Genomic DNA, 15,600 nt, shown 5'->3' on the forward strand with positions numbered 1-15,600 from the left:
AGCAGTGACAGTGAAGATAAAATGCACAAGTCGAATCCTGCCATGTTTTCTGAAGTGCTTTCTGCATATCTCTAAAGTCATAGTGGAAGCCGTGCATCCAGACGGAATATCCTCAGTTTACAGATCATACTCATGCTGCTGACCGCGCGCACAGGCTTTCTTAGCTCTCTCCACTCCTCGAGGGTGGACTCATTAGAGGAAACAACCCTGCTTGCTACCAGGCCACAATCACATATTGACTTTGTATACTGGTATTAAGGACCATTTTATGAGCCCTTTCCCCAGCCTCCCCCTCTACCTGCCTTGTCTGGTATCTAGTTAAATAGGCCTCTTTTCTGGTTAAATGAATCTCGTTTCTTCTCTTGGGAGAGGGGGTCCTCCCATTCTGGAGGCTCTTGCATCCAAACACTCAGATGTTTTCTTTTCCTGTGAACATTCATCCTTTGCACCCCCCTCCATGGTGGATTTAGTTTAATTTCTCCCTAGGTTTATGGTGCTGTTCAGATACTTGCATTTTAACAAACTCCCACAATTCCTGCACAGGTGATTCACAGCCTGCTCTGTCTTGGAAAATATATAAACAGTTTCCCCTGTACTAGAACATCTCAGGACACTACTTCTGGAGGCAGCTGCAGAGAAATAAAGTAAGACGTGAGACTTCTTGTCATCACATGTAGTGGGGATATAGGATCCAATAGGATCGGGTCCTCACATAGCCCAGGTTGCCCTTGAACATGCTACCCGTGTTCCTGGATTACAGGCTTGTATCATTATACCAAGTCTGACGTGGTGCCGGGAACTGAGTGCAGGGCTTCATGCATGCTAGACAAGCACTCTATCAACCGACTTCCATCTCTAGGAACAGTGGGTGTTTTGAAAACCAAACACTGTTACTTTGCAGCTTGTTTGTCCAGTTCACACACTGAGCCAAATGTCTTGTAGACATGTCTTTAAACCTTATTCTCTGAACTGCAGTAGGCAAACTGAAGATCTAAAAGGAGTAGTTGCAACACTGATTTGGGTGGCAGCTCTGTACCAGAAAAATAGGCTTAATTTTTCAGGAGAACATGGAGAATGGCAGGTATTTTAGCAATGCAGGAGCCGTGAACCCAGGAAACACCAGACTAGTCCTACGGTGTGGAACTCTGTGGCAAAGATTTTGGGTCAGCTATCTCCATGTTCACTGGACAGATTTGGTGGCACACAAGGAATGTGGATCCTAGAGTTACACTGATGTTCCCAAAGAATCTGAAACTTTAACATCCTCAGGGGTCAGGTGCAAGATTTGGAAAGAGGAGAGAAAGGGTCATAAGAAGATCAACACACTGAGGCCAGTGAACAGCACCAGAGAATGTCATCAGTTCATTGTTCCTTGTTCATCCCAGCCATCGTGAATCTGGGGAAGGAGGGGTTCGCCACAGCTGACAGAGTTTTCCTTGTATAGTCTTTATATCTTAACCAGGTTTTTATATGTTAGTTTAAGCTTTGGTTTTTCTGATCTCTCTTAGTAAGAATGGAAAAAGAAGATAAATCTACACACACACACACACACACACACACATACACACACACACACACACACACACTGCTTCCCCAAAGCAATAGCTTCCTTTCAAGTCATCAAAGAAATTATTCTTTCTTGTGTTCAAAGCATAAAGGGGAATAAGTTCAAAATAAGCCTAGACTGCAGTCCTCTCTCCTTCCCAGCTTGTTTCCCAGCTGCCCGTCCAGTGCCGTGTACTGAGCATCTGCATCCTCTCTCCTTCCCAGCTCGTTTCCCAGCTGCCTGTCCAGTGCCATGTACTGAGCATCTGCTTTGGGCCCTTCCTTTTACGTTTCACATTCAGGATGTAAGACTATACCTGGCAGCCTCTGCCCTTTCAAGCTAGTGGTTTTAGGTAGGAGTCAAATGGAGGGAGACAGTCATTCAGCAAACAGGAGTTAAGTGCCACTGATATAAACCCTGCCTGTGAAATGCAGGATACCATGAGAAGTCACTGCAGAGCATCAGGAAGCACCTCTGAGTAGGTGGTGCTTGAGCTGAGACTGGAAGATGAGGAGGAATCCTATGGGTGGAGCTGGGTAGGTTCAGAACATCCTATAGTGACAGGGCAGGAAAAGACAGGGTGGCCGAGCAACTAGAAGAAGGAGAACATGCGGCAGAATGGGGAGACATGAGACTTGGGACCGCACAGACCAAGCCAAGGCCAAGGCTGTGACCTTAACAGCAAGAGCAGGGAGAATCCGCTGCAGTGTTCACACAGTGGCTCGTGTTCGTCCACGCTCACTCTAAAAGTTAAAACTGACATGAGGGAGGTAAGAACTGGATTGGGAAGGCCATTAAGGAGGCTAGAAGAATAGTCTAGAACTGAGGTCATGGTGGTTTGAAGGGACAATGGTGGTGAAGTTGCAGAGTAATAATGGGTGGGGAAGCCCTGGGAAGCTAGAGTTGTGTTATCGACCTCAAGAAAGGGGACTGAGGCATGATGACGATGGGCGTGTCTGTGAGCACCACACATGCTGTTTCCTGAGACGCTGAAGCTGGAGTGAAGGGGACAGGGACAACCAGCCATTTGTCTGTGCACTTGCCAGGTTGAAGATGCCCCAGGGTCGTTCTAGCAGAGGCCTCAAGAAGGCAGGCTGCTGTTGCAGGATATTTGATCCCATTGTGAACTGGAAAAAGCTGGCTGTGGTGGGGCTTAGCCTCAGACCGCACCTTTAGTACAAGAGCTAAGTAAGGTCAACCCTTCGTGAAGAGGTAGAGCAAGCAAGCAGCTGACAGGGAGTGAATATAAATGAAAAGGGGTCACTTTGAGTTGAAGGAGATTTAAGACGGCATGGAGAAGAAGGAGCCTTTTCTTTCTGGGACATCGGTGAAGTAGGAGGGTCAGCTGGGTGCTTCTTCTGCCTGTCTGAGCTAGCAAGTTTTCACCCCAGCATCTAGCATCTGAGTCTTCATTTTTTTAAAACAACAGGCTGCCAGTGGGACTAGCCTTAGAACATAGAAGTACCCCATGAAAGATAGCTTTACAATTTTGCCATTTCCAAATACATTTTTTTAAGACTCTAAGTATCCCTGATATAACTAACATTACCACCCCAGCTTCTCTTCAGGTCTCCTGAGAGTGCCAGACCCACCAAGGTACTGAATTCCTTTCTCACGCCTTCTGTTGTTTAGTTGTGATTTTAGTGTTCAGAGATCCCGGAGCCATGGACAGTCACCGCAGGTGCTGAGGAACTAGGCTCCTCACAGGCTGGAGCGTGGATGGGATGGTGCACCTGAAGGCGAACGCTGGAGAGTGAGCAGCAGCTTCAGAAGTCCCCGGAGATCAGGGCAGCCAGCCCCGAGGAAGGAGATCAAAGATGTCAGAGATCAGTGAAAAATGGAATTGAATATTAAGAGAGACTGCGAAGAAAGTCAATAGGAGCTAGCCAGAGAAGTGTTGAGGCTGGGCCATAAACACATGGGTTCAGGGAAGAGGGGCAGGGCATTGTGGGCTCTCCGGGGAGTGCAAACTCCTAACTTCTGTGACACTAATAGAAGAAAATAACAAGAAACCACAGCAGAAATAGTTAACTATAGCCAACCTGTTTGCTTAGGACTGTGTAAGAAGCTTGATTCTCCCTCCTTATACAAAGCTAAGGGGGAAAAGGAGGACTTTGGTTTGCATGTTGAAGCTGTGGGGGGAGGGGGCAGCTTCCCACCCAAGTCTCCGTTTTACTGTTCTCTCTCCCTCTTATCAGCTCTCTTCTCCTTTGTCTCATGACTTGACACCCCTGAAGAATTAGGCCAGCATTAGATACACGTGAGAATTAACTGTGTCATGGTGCATGGAAGATGTGCTGGTGGGATAGGCGTGTCCCGGTGAGATAGGCGTGTCCTGATGGGATAGGCGTGTCCTGTTGGCAGGGGCAGCTTTCGTTTTGCTCCTAGGCTGACACAGAGCCAGACTCAGCCGCCTCTCAGTTAGTTCTTCAGCAGTTTCTTTGTTTACTCAGAGAATGAGGGGACATAGACCCCAGGGAGAGGAAAGTCTACAGAGCCATAAAGAAGGGAGGGGGACGGATGCTCACATGACTCAGCCCAGCAGTGCCTTTTCGTCTGTACATCTGTATGTCTTAAGCCATGAAATCGCCAGTCCTAGTGAGAGTTGCAAATCTGTCTTTTGCTGGCTGAGCTGTTCAGTGGATCGCCCCTTCTTCTGATCTTCAGTCAGTGATGATCATTGTCTCCCTTCACTTGTGACTTAAAAAACGAAGTAAAGCAGCACACACAAACTCTTCATAAAGAAATTAGCCACTGCTATTACCCTTGACACAAATCCGTGGTAGTTTGCAATAAGATGTGTGCATGCACCCACAGACCCTGGGACTCATACGTGTTAGGCAGCGCCAGCCACAGGACTGCACCCTCACCCTGCTGTGGAATAGCAAGTAGAACACCTGCATATAGCAAGGATCCCAAGTCAAAAAGTGTTGAACTTCCCAGCAGACACTGCGAGGGGAAACTAAGAAAAGACTGCTACTTCACTGGAACTATCAACTTAAAAAAACACTCATAAATTACTGCTGGTATTGTTTCTAATTTAGAATATACTTAGAAAATATTTGGCAAATTGAGCAAATACTGATATGATGTAATCCTCCCTGTGAGCCCAGGGGGGAGTAAGTGCTATATCGTGTTTTACAAAAGGGACTGAGTTCAACATCTAGACCCAGTCTTAAAAGCTACCTTACCAGGAACCAGGGATAGCCTTGTCAGGGCTGTTTCTTTTTACAGAATCCTGTTTGGGCAATCAGCAGTCGTTTCTGGGAGACGTTTTGGTGTAGAAACTTCAGCAGTTCAGCAGAGGAATGAAAGGGGGCTGTAAGGACCTAATGTTTCAAATCTAGAATGTATCCTTGAAAATGTCCCCTTAGAGGCACACAAAGCTATGAAAAAGCTGTGCACAAAAGCTCTCAGTGACAGACTGCAGAACAAGGAAAGCCCGTGTGGCCCACAGATCTGTCCACAGAAGAGCTGTCCACAAACTATGCACTCTCTCACGATGAATTCTCCACAGAGGTAGACAACATGTTCTCCACAGCTCTTAAAAACCAGGCGGACAATATGGCTGCCTAAGTGTGATCTGAGCAAGGATGACGTCAGTAGACGTGTTAATGGGAAAATGGAAAGTTCAACTCTAAAACTACAGCAACTAAGGAGAGTTGAGAAGGTCTTCCCTAGGGAGAAACACACAATTGGAGGTGTACACACACACACACACACACACACCACACACACACACCCACCCACCCACACACACACACACCTGGACTAACAGTTTGGTAACATAAATGTATATACATATAATGTTTGTGTGTGTGTGTGTGTGTGTGTGTGTACGACAACAAGAAACAGAGGCCATGATTGTGAAAGACCAGGCTGAAGGAAGTACAGGGGAAGTTTTGAATAGAGGAGAAGGAAGGGAGAAATCTTAAATTACAGTCTCAAAAGATTAAAATAATCAAGGTAGAGGCATGAGTTTCCTGATCCACGTACATATCTTATGATGATCGGTAATAAATTGCAAGACAGCATGTAGACAATGATTTAATCTTTAGGGAGCATTTCGACGTTAATAATTTATATTTTCATATGCAAATTTTTGGCAGGATATGCGTCAAATTGACTAGTTACCTTGTGACAGTGGGGACTGGGGGCAGTGCCGCAGCTGCTATGGAATGTCTGCCAGAGTTGAATTTTATATTGCCTCATATTCTATGTGTTATCAACAAGAGTAATAAAGATACTAATTGGTGTTCAGGAAGGTAGGGAATATAACGCATAAGTATGGCCTCCACCCTCCTGGGGTCAAAGTCTGATGGAGCGGAAAACCATATCAACTAATATACTGCCATGTAAGCCCTGCAGTAACAGAGCCATGGATAAGGGGCAGCAGTGTTGCTGGGAGCAGTGCTGGAAGGTACTGTAGAAGGGTGTTACAATTACTCTTCTGCTGTGATAAACACCGACTAAACACTTAGAGAAGAGAGGGGTTGTTTGGCTAACGTTGCCAGGTCACTGTCGATTACTGAGGGAAGCCAGGACAGGAACTCAGAGCAGGAGCTGAAGCATAGACTATGGCGGGATCCTGCTCACTGGCTTGTTCTCAAGGCATGGTCAGCTGCCTTCCTTACCCAGTCTGTCTATAGAGGGTCCACCCTCCTGCACCAATGAGCAATTGAGAAAATGCCCCACAGTTAAGGATACAGGGTCATCTATTGGAGACTATTCCTCAACTGAGGCTTCCTCTTCCCGGGCGTGTCAAGTTGAGAAGATTAGACATCATGAAAGGGCTCTTCATCTTGGTCTGGAAGGACGTTCACAATGGCCATGGCAAGGCAGTGGGTTAACAGATACCAAGGGAAGATTCTGTCCTGGTGCTCAGAAAGCAGTCCTGAGGCCATTCTGACTCACAAAATGTCACAGGAGTCCAGTTGGTGCAGTGGACGTTTGATGACAGATGATCTAAGGGAGGCACAGAAGGTCAGCTGAAGTCACATGCTGTTGCTTGTCTCTCCTCTCGAACTTGGCATTAAATCAGAGCTGCTTCATTGGTGATCTAAGGACCAGTTCCAGACGATTCAAATTAGCCCCCAATGTTCCTACTTCACAGGATTCTTAAATCTTGACTTTATGATCCGGAGGCAAGACGTCCATGTCATCAGAGGAATTATTTATCAAGGGATGAAATCACGGAGCTGCTGTAATTGATACCAGGGTGAAGAGACAGAGCTTCGTATTTCTTGTTGACAAGAGGAACTTTGTGTTTGTACAGTGCTCTGACCATTGTTCACCCCGAGGAAGGCATCAATGGTGACCTGCTTCCATTTTTTTTTCCCTGGCTCTCGAAGTTGGGCTCTGGGGTCTTACCTCCCTCTCGTGCTCCCATTTGGACTGCAGTTTAGGGTAGACAAAGTCCAGGGTGAGTTTTCTGTCTCTAACTTCATTCTCATGCCGAACAGATAGGGACTGGAAGGGGGGGGGGGATAAAGATGGAGAGGAGAGGGCTGGAGAAGAGAGATTGATGACAGACAAATGGTAAAGAAGAAAGGGCTGGGCAAGGACTGGCTGCCTCCAAGGAGCTGCATTTGCTCAGAGACATCCATCCCTGAGGACTGGAAGACCATTCCATACTATTTGTTCCCACAGACAAGCTCTACCCTGCAGGGCTCCTTTACAACCTTTAGGGAAACGTATGTCATTTTCACCCCAGGTGTGCGTTGCTCTTAACATGCATTCAGGAACAGACACAGGTCCTAACTATCGCTTGAGGACAGAACACACTTCTGTATGTACTGCTCTCAGAATCCCAGAAACTGTCCCCACTCCCAAACCCTAGCCATCCCCATCCAGCCACTGCCCCGCCTTCTAATGCCACACATAGTTTTGTTCTACTTGTTTTTAAAGATGCAGTCATTTAAAATACATAGGTTTATTTATCCTATTTTAGGTGTCTGAGTTTGCTTTCCTGAAATTGGAGTTACAGGTGGCTTTGAACCACTATGTGGGTCCTAGGACCTGAACCCAGGTCCTCAGCAAGAGGCACAAGTGCTTTTATCTGCGAATCTATTTCTCCATCCCCCAAAGATTTATTTGTTTTTACATGTACGAGCATTTATTTGTGTATATGTATGTTTGAATCCCCGGGATCACAGAAGAGAGATCAGATCTTCTGGAACTGGAGTTATAGGCAGTGTTAAGCCAGTATGTATATGCGCTAGAAACAGAACCTGGGTCATTTCTAAGAGCAGCGAATATTCTTAACTGCTGAGACATGTCTCTAGGCCACAATAAACACAGAAGCATATATGTTTATGTATGACTTCCTTGTTTCAACATTATATTTACGTGATTCACTTGCAGGCAGAACATTCTTTTTAATTTTTTTTTTTTTTTTGTCTTTACGATTTTGTTTAGGACTACAAAGCTTAAGCTTTATGACAGGAACAGTAATAAACCACTTACATTCACATTATACCTAGTTATTCCAATAAATGTTCTAAACTTGTATCATAGAGGAAATAACTGAGACACATCGGGTGTTCTGTCTGTTTTGTGGGGTGAGAGGTAAAGTTTATAGCCATCATCCAGGGAAGTCAGGACAAGAGCCTGGAGGCAAGAGGGGATGTCCAGGTGTGGAGGAGTCCTGTAGAAACATTTTTTTAACCGCTGAACAGCATTTTAATGAATACTTATTTTACTGCTTATGGGCATTTTGATTATTCGGATTTTGGAGCATTACAAGTAGGTCACTATGAGCGTTTTTTTTGTGCAAGCTGATATGCGAATATACGCTGACTTTGCTGCTGGGGAGTGAGGCTCTGGTTGCAGGAATGGATATTTCGATATAGCATCCGCAGTGGAATGACCTTCAATGTGGCTGTGTGAATTTACAGTTCGTCCTTGGAATCATTGACAGCATCTGTGTTCCACATCCTCAGAGACTCTTGAAATGTCACCTCTTCTCCACTCTGGGAGAGACACTGTGGTCCCCGTTTGTGGCATCTTAATTTGGTATTTCCCCAGTGATGCATGAAGTCACAGGCCTTGTGTAGGAGCCAGCGGCTTCCTCTTCAACCACCCGCACAGTCCATTTACCCATTTCTTGCTTGCATGCCTCTCCCTTGTTTACTGATTAAAGGTTCTTTGCATAGTTCTAATATTTTAATTTTTTCTGAAAAAAAAATCTTGAAATCTCATGAACAATTTTCAAAAACTTTTAATGTAGTCTAACTTATCAAATTTGTGGCTAGCGCCCTTTGTGAACATTTGAGGAACTTATGCCTACACTAAACACCCTCCTAGGTCCTCTTGCCTGTTTTAGACCTTCAGACTGTCTACAACTGGTGGTTGGGATTCCTGTATGGCCAAGACCAAGGCTATCCTTTTCTCCACAGAGAGCTGTAGTTGAACTGGCCCTGTAGTGAGAAGCCCAGGCTTTCCCCAGTGCACTGAGTGTGGTTAAACTGTGCTCACACACTACCCAACTGCATCATTCTGTGTTGGTGCCTCCGGGTTATCTCCCACCGCACTGTTCAATTCTTCCACATTCTTACAAACGTTTGTTACTTTGATAAGAGAGATATGTTGCCGTCTGGGACAGAAGTTCTAGTTTGAACCGACTTCCCTTTGTTCGGCTATTTTTACATTTACATAATTTGAAACTTTGTATACTAGGTGCACAGCACTGAGGTCACATCTGCTTGATAAATGCTAAGTGTGTCAAGTAGCCACACCTCGTCTCTTATTGTTGCTATTTATCTGCTCACAAATCTATATCACATCTTATATTTGACCTTTCTCTTTCACTGGCTTGCCGATCTCTGGATTTTAATATAATTATCAATGCGATTATGTTTAAAATCATATTATTTCGAGGAGTCCCATCTATTCTCTCTCCTCCCTTTCTTGTGGATTTATTTTAGTGTTCTACTTATTCCCTCGTAAACCAAAAATCTTTTAGTTAATATTTTTAGTTGTTTCTGTTAAGTTTACAAATTCATGTAGAAACTAACAAAGTACATTTCCTTTCCTCTGGGTCAACTACGATCATTCTTTTCACTTCTAAATGTTACAGGCACACTGTATTTCTGTACTGTTAAAAAGTGAGCCATTTTAAAGATATTTCTAAAAGGAATTCTTTATATTTATATTAATAATATTATTTTAAGTTTTAAGAATTTTCTATTTACCTGCTTTGAGGAAAGCAGGCTGCTTTCTGTAATGGAGGGGAACTCTCTGTGGACTCTGCTTCCACTGTCCTTCATTCTCTTGGGCTCACTTTAGATTCTCATGTGGACATTAGCTTCCCAATTTCTCCATCGCACATGCGGAATGTGCCTCACGTGTTCTTCTTTGTGGGGAACTTCCCATGCCTCTTCTTGACCTGTCAATAAAAACCACACAGGTTTCCTCTACTGTCATTCTTTTGCCTCTGCTCTCTTCTCTTTTTCCCAGAATGGTGCAGCTAGGACCCAGACACGTGCACATGCTAAGCATATGCTCGCCCACTGAGCTACCCCTAACTCTGCCTTCCTTTTCTTCCATAACGTTCAAGCGTGACTCTACCTCGGCAGGCCATTTATTTATTTATTAACTAATCTCACTCCTCTGTGTCATTTTGATTTTATTGCTTTTGACCAGGTCCTTGCAATCCTACCACCTCATTTATCTGTGCATCCTGCCTCCCCCAGGGCCCCTGTTCAATGCATCCTTATCACTGTCTTTTGACAATTTTATTGTATATCATCATGCAGTTTTCTTCATGTTCATATTGCTCTGGATTATCAAGGGTGTGAGATCTGTAGGTTTATAGTATTTTTTAAAATCAGATTTAGAAAAATTTGGGCTGTTATTCTTTAAAGATATCTCCTGCTCCCTCCTGCTCCCTCCTGCTGATTCTAGTTACAGGAATGGCGGACGCTGGCTTTGATGTCACAGTTCACACTTCTTCCCTTCCTGTTTCTGTTTAAGGTCTTTTGTTTTGCTTTGTTTTTGTTTGTTTTAATTATTGAGTCTTTCAGCACTTTGGTCCTTTCTAAGTAGTATCTAAGCATGATTAAAAAACAATGACTAATTTGATGTGTCAGTCTGTCTGGGATTTGTTGTCCAGATATTTGGTCAAACATTATTTTGGAGGTTTCTGTGCAAGTTGTTTATTCCTTTTTGTGTTTTGTGGGTGGGGAGAACATTTCAGTTTTAAGTCGGTGGAGATGAAGGGAAGCAGATTGACTTCTGTTATAAGGGTGGGCCTTATGTGATTAACTGAAAGATTTGTAGAAGACTGACCCCTGCTTCCCCACAGCTGGAGTTCCTGAGTTGCTTCTTCTGGACTTGCCTGCAGCACGAGCGCTCCTTGCATATCCAGCTTGATGCTCTATCCTGCATGTTTTATACCTGCCAGCTCCGTAACTGTGTAGACCAACTCCTGACAACACATCTCTTCTGTGTCTGTATGATTCCTCCTGAATCCACCTCCTCCACCAAGTGACCCAAGTTAATACAGGTCTATCAGAAAGATTCTTACTTTGATGTGCTTTTGACCTTTAAAATACTATTTTCGTTCTTTTATTATTACCTTTAAAATATTTATTTATCTACTAGAGCTGCAGAGCTGACTCAGTGGTGAAGAGCACTTGCTGCTCTTGTAAAGGGCCTAGGGTCAGTTTCCAGCACCACATGGTACCTCACAGCCATGACAATTCCAGCTTTAAGGGGTCTGATGCCCTTTTCTAGTCTCCTTGGCCATAAAGCATTAGGTAGCATGAATATACACATGCAGGCAAACACTCATGCATCAATTAAAAGTATACAACTATCTTAAAATATTAGTTAATTATATGTGTGGGTGTGCATGTCTCAGTTATTTAGTTATTTATTATATGAGTGGATATGCATGTCTCAGTTATTGGCTTGTTATATGTGTGGGTATGCATGTATTACTTGTTATTAATTGTATGTGTGGGTATGCATGTTATTTATTTCTTATATGCGTGGCTGTGCATGTGTGTTATTCATGTATCTATTATATGTGTGGGTATGCATGTCTCAGTTATTTGTTTATTATTCTGTATGTGGCTGTGCATGTCTCAGTATGTGTGTGGAGGTCAGAGGCCTTTCTGCAGTCAGCTCTCTGGGGATACAACTCAGCTTCATGAAGCTTTCAGCATCCATGGCTGCTGCCTGTACACCCCATCCCTGCCAGTCCACCTTGCCAGGTCTTTCTTTTCTTTTATTTCACTATGTTGATGTAATTCTTTATTACGAGTGTGTGGATAATGGATTCAAAACTCAACACTTGTCTGCTGTTTCCACTATCGCTGGATCTGCTTCCCTTGAGTTGGTTTTCTCCATTTATAGATCTTACACACGTTTACCAGAAGGGCGCTATTGATGAAGACTGCTAAATTGCCATTTTCACCTTCCTTATAGTATTCTGGCACAGACAACCTTCTCTTCTTTCTCACATGCCTGTTCTCCTTGGCAGTGTTGTAAGTCTCTTCCAGCCCTTCCTAGCACCATCATGAAGTCTCCATGCATGATGAAGGGTGGGAGCCTTTTGAATGTTTTATGGCCACCTTCCAGGTGCTTATCTGAAAGATCAGGCTTTGGTGGTCAGGAGGAATTCCCTTCCTCATCCTGGATCTTGGCCTTACACTCTCTATAGTGTCTGGGGATTCAACTTCAAGTTCGATGGTCTTCTCTATAGGGCCCTTTTGAAAATCTGCATCTTGGCAGTAATTCTGCTACAGATGGTAGATCGGAAAGCTCTCTCAGCCTTTCGGTTTTAGGATGCATTCAGCTTATAGGGCCTCTGAGCCTTTGGACTTTTCCCTGCTAATGCCTGCTTAGTACTTGGTAATGGACAACGGAACCCTGTGGGTTTTCTGAAGTTCTTTCTCTGCCTCCCAGAGTACAGCTGCCCTGTGGATTTATATCTGCATTTCCTGAGCCCATGGGGGATGAGCACAGATTAACCCTGTCTCTTCCACTTTCTCAGTGACATGGTCCTTTAGTGGCTGCTGCTTAGACATTTTGAAACCATCATTGGTACAATTTTTTACCTTCTATCATTGATAGCAATAACCATAACCAATCCTTTTCTCTGTTGAGACACATGGTCATTACATGTTGGGGACCCCTGTATCTAGACTGTCATTACCTGTAAAGGACCCTTGTGTCTAGATTTTGCCTCTGATTTGCTTTCCTTACTTTGCTTCAGCAAATGTTTCCCTCTCCATTAAAAGCTACACAAAGCACTGTTGGAAACAGTCACTTGCTATTCTCCGAGAAGCCTGTATATTTGGGCTGAAGAACAAGGCTAGGAATGGGTTCTGGACCTGGAACTTGGCTCTTATGGGGCTGCTGGCCCCAGGAAAATGAGATCTAGGGCTCTGGGCTGTGGGGATCAGGTGGCATCTTCCCACAATTGTTATTCCCTCTTTCAAGTTATGTCTCAACTTTTCACTTTCTCAAATAACTGTTTCCGCCGTAGGTGAGTATCTAGCCTTGGAATACAGGTGAGAAAAGCATGGCCACTGGAGGCTAGGCTTGCTTAGCCCCTGCTTCTTCATTCAACAGCTAGGCTAGTTTCTCATAGTCTGTCTTTGTTCACTGGAGGGCAGGGAATGCTCAGACTTGGCTCCAAGACTATCTTCAGGTGCAATCAAGATGCCCCCTCCTCTTCACCAGCACCTTGGTGTAGTGCCTAAAGCATGCTAGGTTCTAGTTAGTTAGTTACGGGATGGTTTTCTTCTACATAATCTGGCACTGGACTATGGGATAGAGATGTCCCAGCCTGAGAAATGCTACAGGAGGACTCTGGGGCATTCCCTTACCTCTTCTTGCTCATAGACTGGAAAACAAATTTAGCATCACGTTCATAATTGTAAAAATGACTCAAAGCCATGAGTGAGTCCAAAGAGGTTTATCTTTGTCTGGTGCTTCTCAGACCAGCTGCATGGCCATTGTGAACCCATTACAAATTCTGTCTAGTCAGTGAGTCAGCCTTTCTTTCTAGTCTGCCACCAGCTGGGTCCTGGCTGGACTGTGTCAAGCCCATGGGCACGAGCACAGATAAATCTGGGTTTCAGTTATATACAGTTGGGTCCCCAGACTTTCCCTGAATAACTCATTTGCCTCAGTTTCAACAGAACAGCCCAGCTGGTCATTTTATCAATAAAATCCATTTAAGTATAAAAACAAAGACCAAACACGTAAGTGTTAAAAGCACTGTGTCTACAATCGACCTGAGTGTGGCCAGGCTCCTCATGCAGGTAGTCAGGCAGTGCAGTAAACATGAAGGAGGAGCAGCCAGGGTTGTGTCCTGTGGGTTGTGTAGGTCAATGCGGCAGAGCGAATTTGCTGCACCTTGCACACAGTGTAGACTGCACATGTGTGTGTGAGCATCCTGGACTTTGAGTCCCGTCATGAACATGGGCCCTTCTCCATGTTGGTTAAATTGAGAAGTTGGTCTTCATCAGACTCACATTTTCTTTCTCTTTTCTCTGTTCTTCGTCTTCTTGTTGACTAGCCCCCATCTAAAGTGCAGTCTTCTGAGCATTTGGGCAAATATCCACTTATCAGTGAGTGCATACCATGTGTGTTCTTTTGTGATTGAGTTACCTCACTTAGGACGATATTTTCTAGTTCCATCCATTTGCCTAAGAATTTTATGAATTCATTGTTCTTAATAGCTTAGTATTACTCCATAGTGTAAATGTACCATTTGCATTTCCCTGATGACTAAGGATGTTGGACATTTCTTTAGGTGCTTCTTGGCCCAGATACAATTCACAGACCACATGAAGCTCAAGAAGGAAGACCAAAGTGTGGGGGCTCTGGTTCTTTTTAGAAAGGGGACAAAATATTCATTGGAGCAAATACGGAGACAAACTGTGGAGCAGAGACTGAAGGAAAGGCCATCCAAAGACTGCCCCACCTGAGGATCCATCCCATACACAGTCATCAAGCCCAGACACTATTGTGGATGCCAAGAAGTGCATGCTGACAGGAGCCTGATATAGCTGTCTTCTGAGAGGCTCTGTCAGAGCCTGACAAATACAGAGGAGATGTTTGCAGACAGCCATTGAACTGAGCATGGGGTTCCCAATGGAGGAGTTAGAGAAAGGACTGAAAGAGCTGAAGGAGTTTGCAACCCCATAGGAAGAACAACAATATCAACCAACCGGCCCCCCTCCCCAGCTCCCAGGGACTAAATTACCAACCCAGGAGTACACATGGAGGGACCCATGGCTTCAGCCGCATATGTAGCAGAGGATGGCTTTGTCAGGCATCAATGGGAGGAGAGGCCCTTGGTCCTGTGAAGGCTGGATGCCCCAGTGTAGGGGAATCCAAGGGTGGAGAGGTGGGAGTGGGTAGGTGAGTGGGGGAAACTCTCTCATAGAAGCAGGGGAGGGGGATGGGATAAGGGGCTGGGGGGCAGGAAAGGGGATAACATTTGAAATGTAAATAAAAAAAATATCCAAAAAAAATACTACTGGACTCAGGTTTTAGCAAACTGCTGTAAATCTGAAATTTAGTTTTCAGTTAAATTAATCAATTGCATTGAATTTCATATTTAATATATTATGAGTAAAAAAAAAATAAAGTGCAGTCTTACCCAGGGATGTGTCTGAACCTTGTGGCTGTTTCTTCATTGTGCCTTCATGAACTTGAAAGCTGATGATAATGCTACCGCTTTAGCGCTTTAGTGAATGGGAGCTGGGGGCTGTACAGCTGGAGAGGGGATGGGCGGAGCTGAGGCAAGGTGGGTGGAGCCGAGGCTTGGTGGGCGTGGCCTTGTGTTGCTTTTTATCCCTCATAGTTGTTCTCCCGCTTCCTTCCTGAAGCCTGGCTCCACCGTCTTCTTGTCTATAACAGTCACTCCAGGTCTGCATACTTGGGTTCTCCCAGATTCTAGTTCCCTTGGAAAGTACTTGTCCATTGTCTCCTTTGCTCAGAAGCTACTTGGTACACTCTGACTTGTCTTGTTGACTAGTGGTTACTAGTAGGCTAGGACGGAGCTAGCAGATTAAAACCACCCTCTGAGGTGG

Source organism: Arvicanthis niloticus, chromosome 1, assembly GCF_011762505.2.
Source record: "Arvicanthis niloticus isolate mArvNil1 chromosome 1, mArvNil1.pat.X, whole genome shotgun sequence".
NCBI lineage: Eukaryota > Metazoa > Chordata > Mammalia > Rodentia > Muridae > Arvicanthis > Arvicanthis niloticus.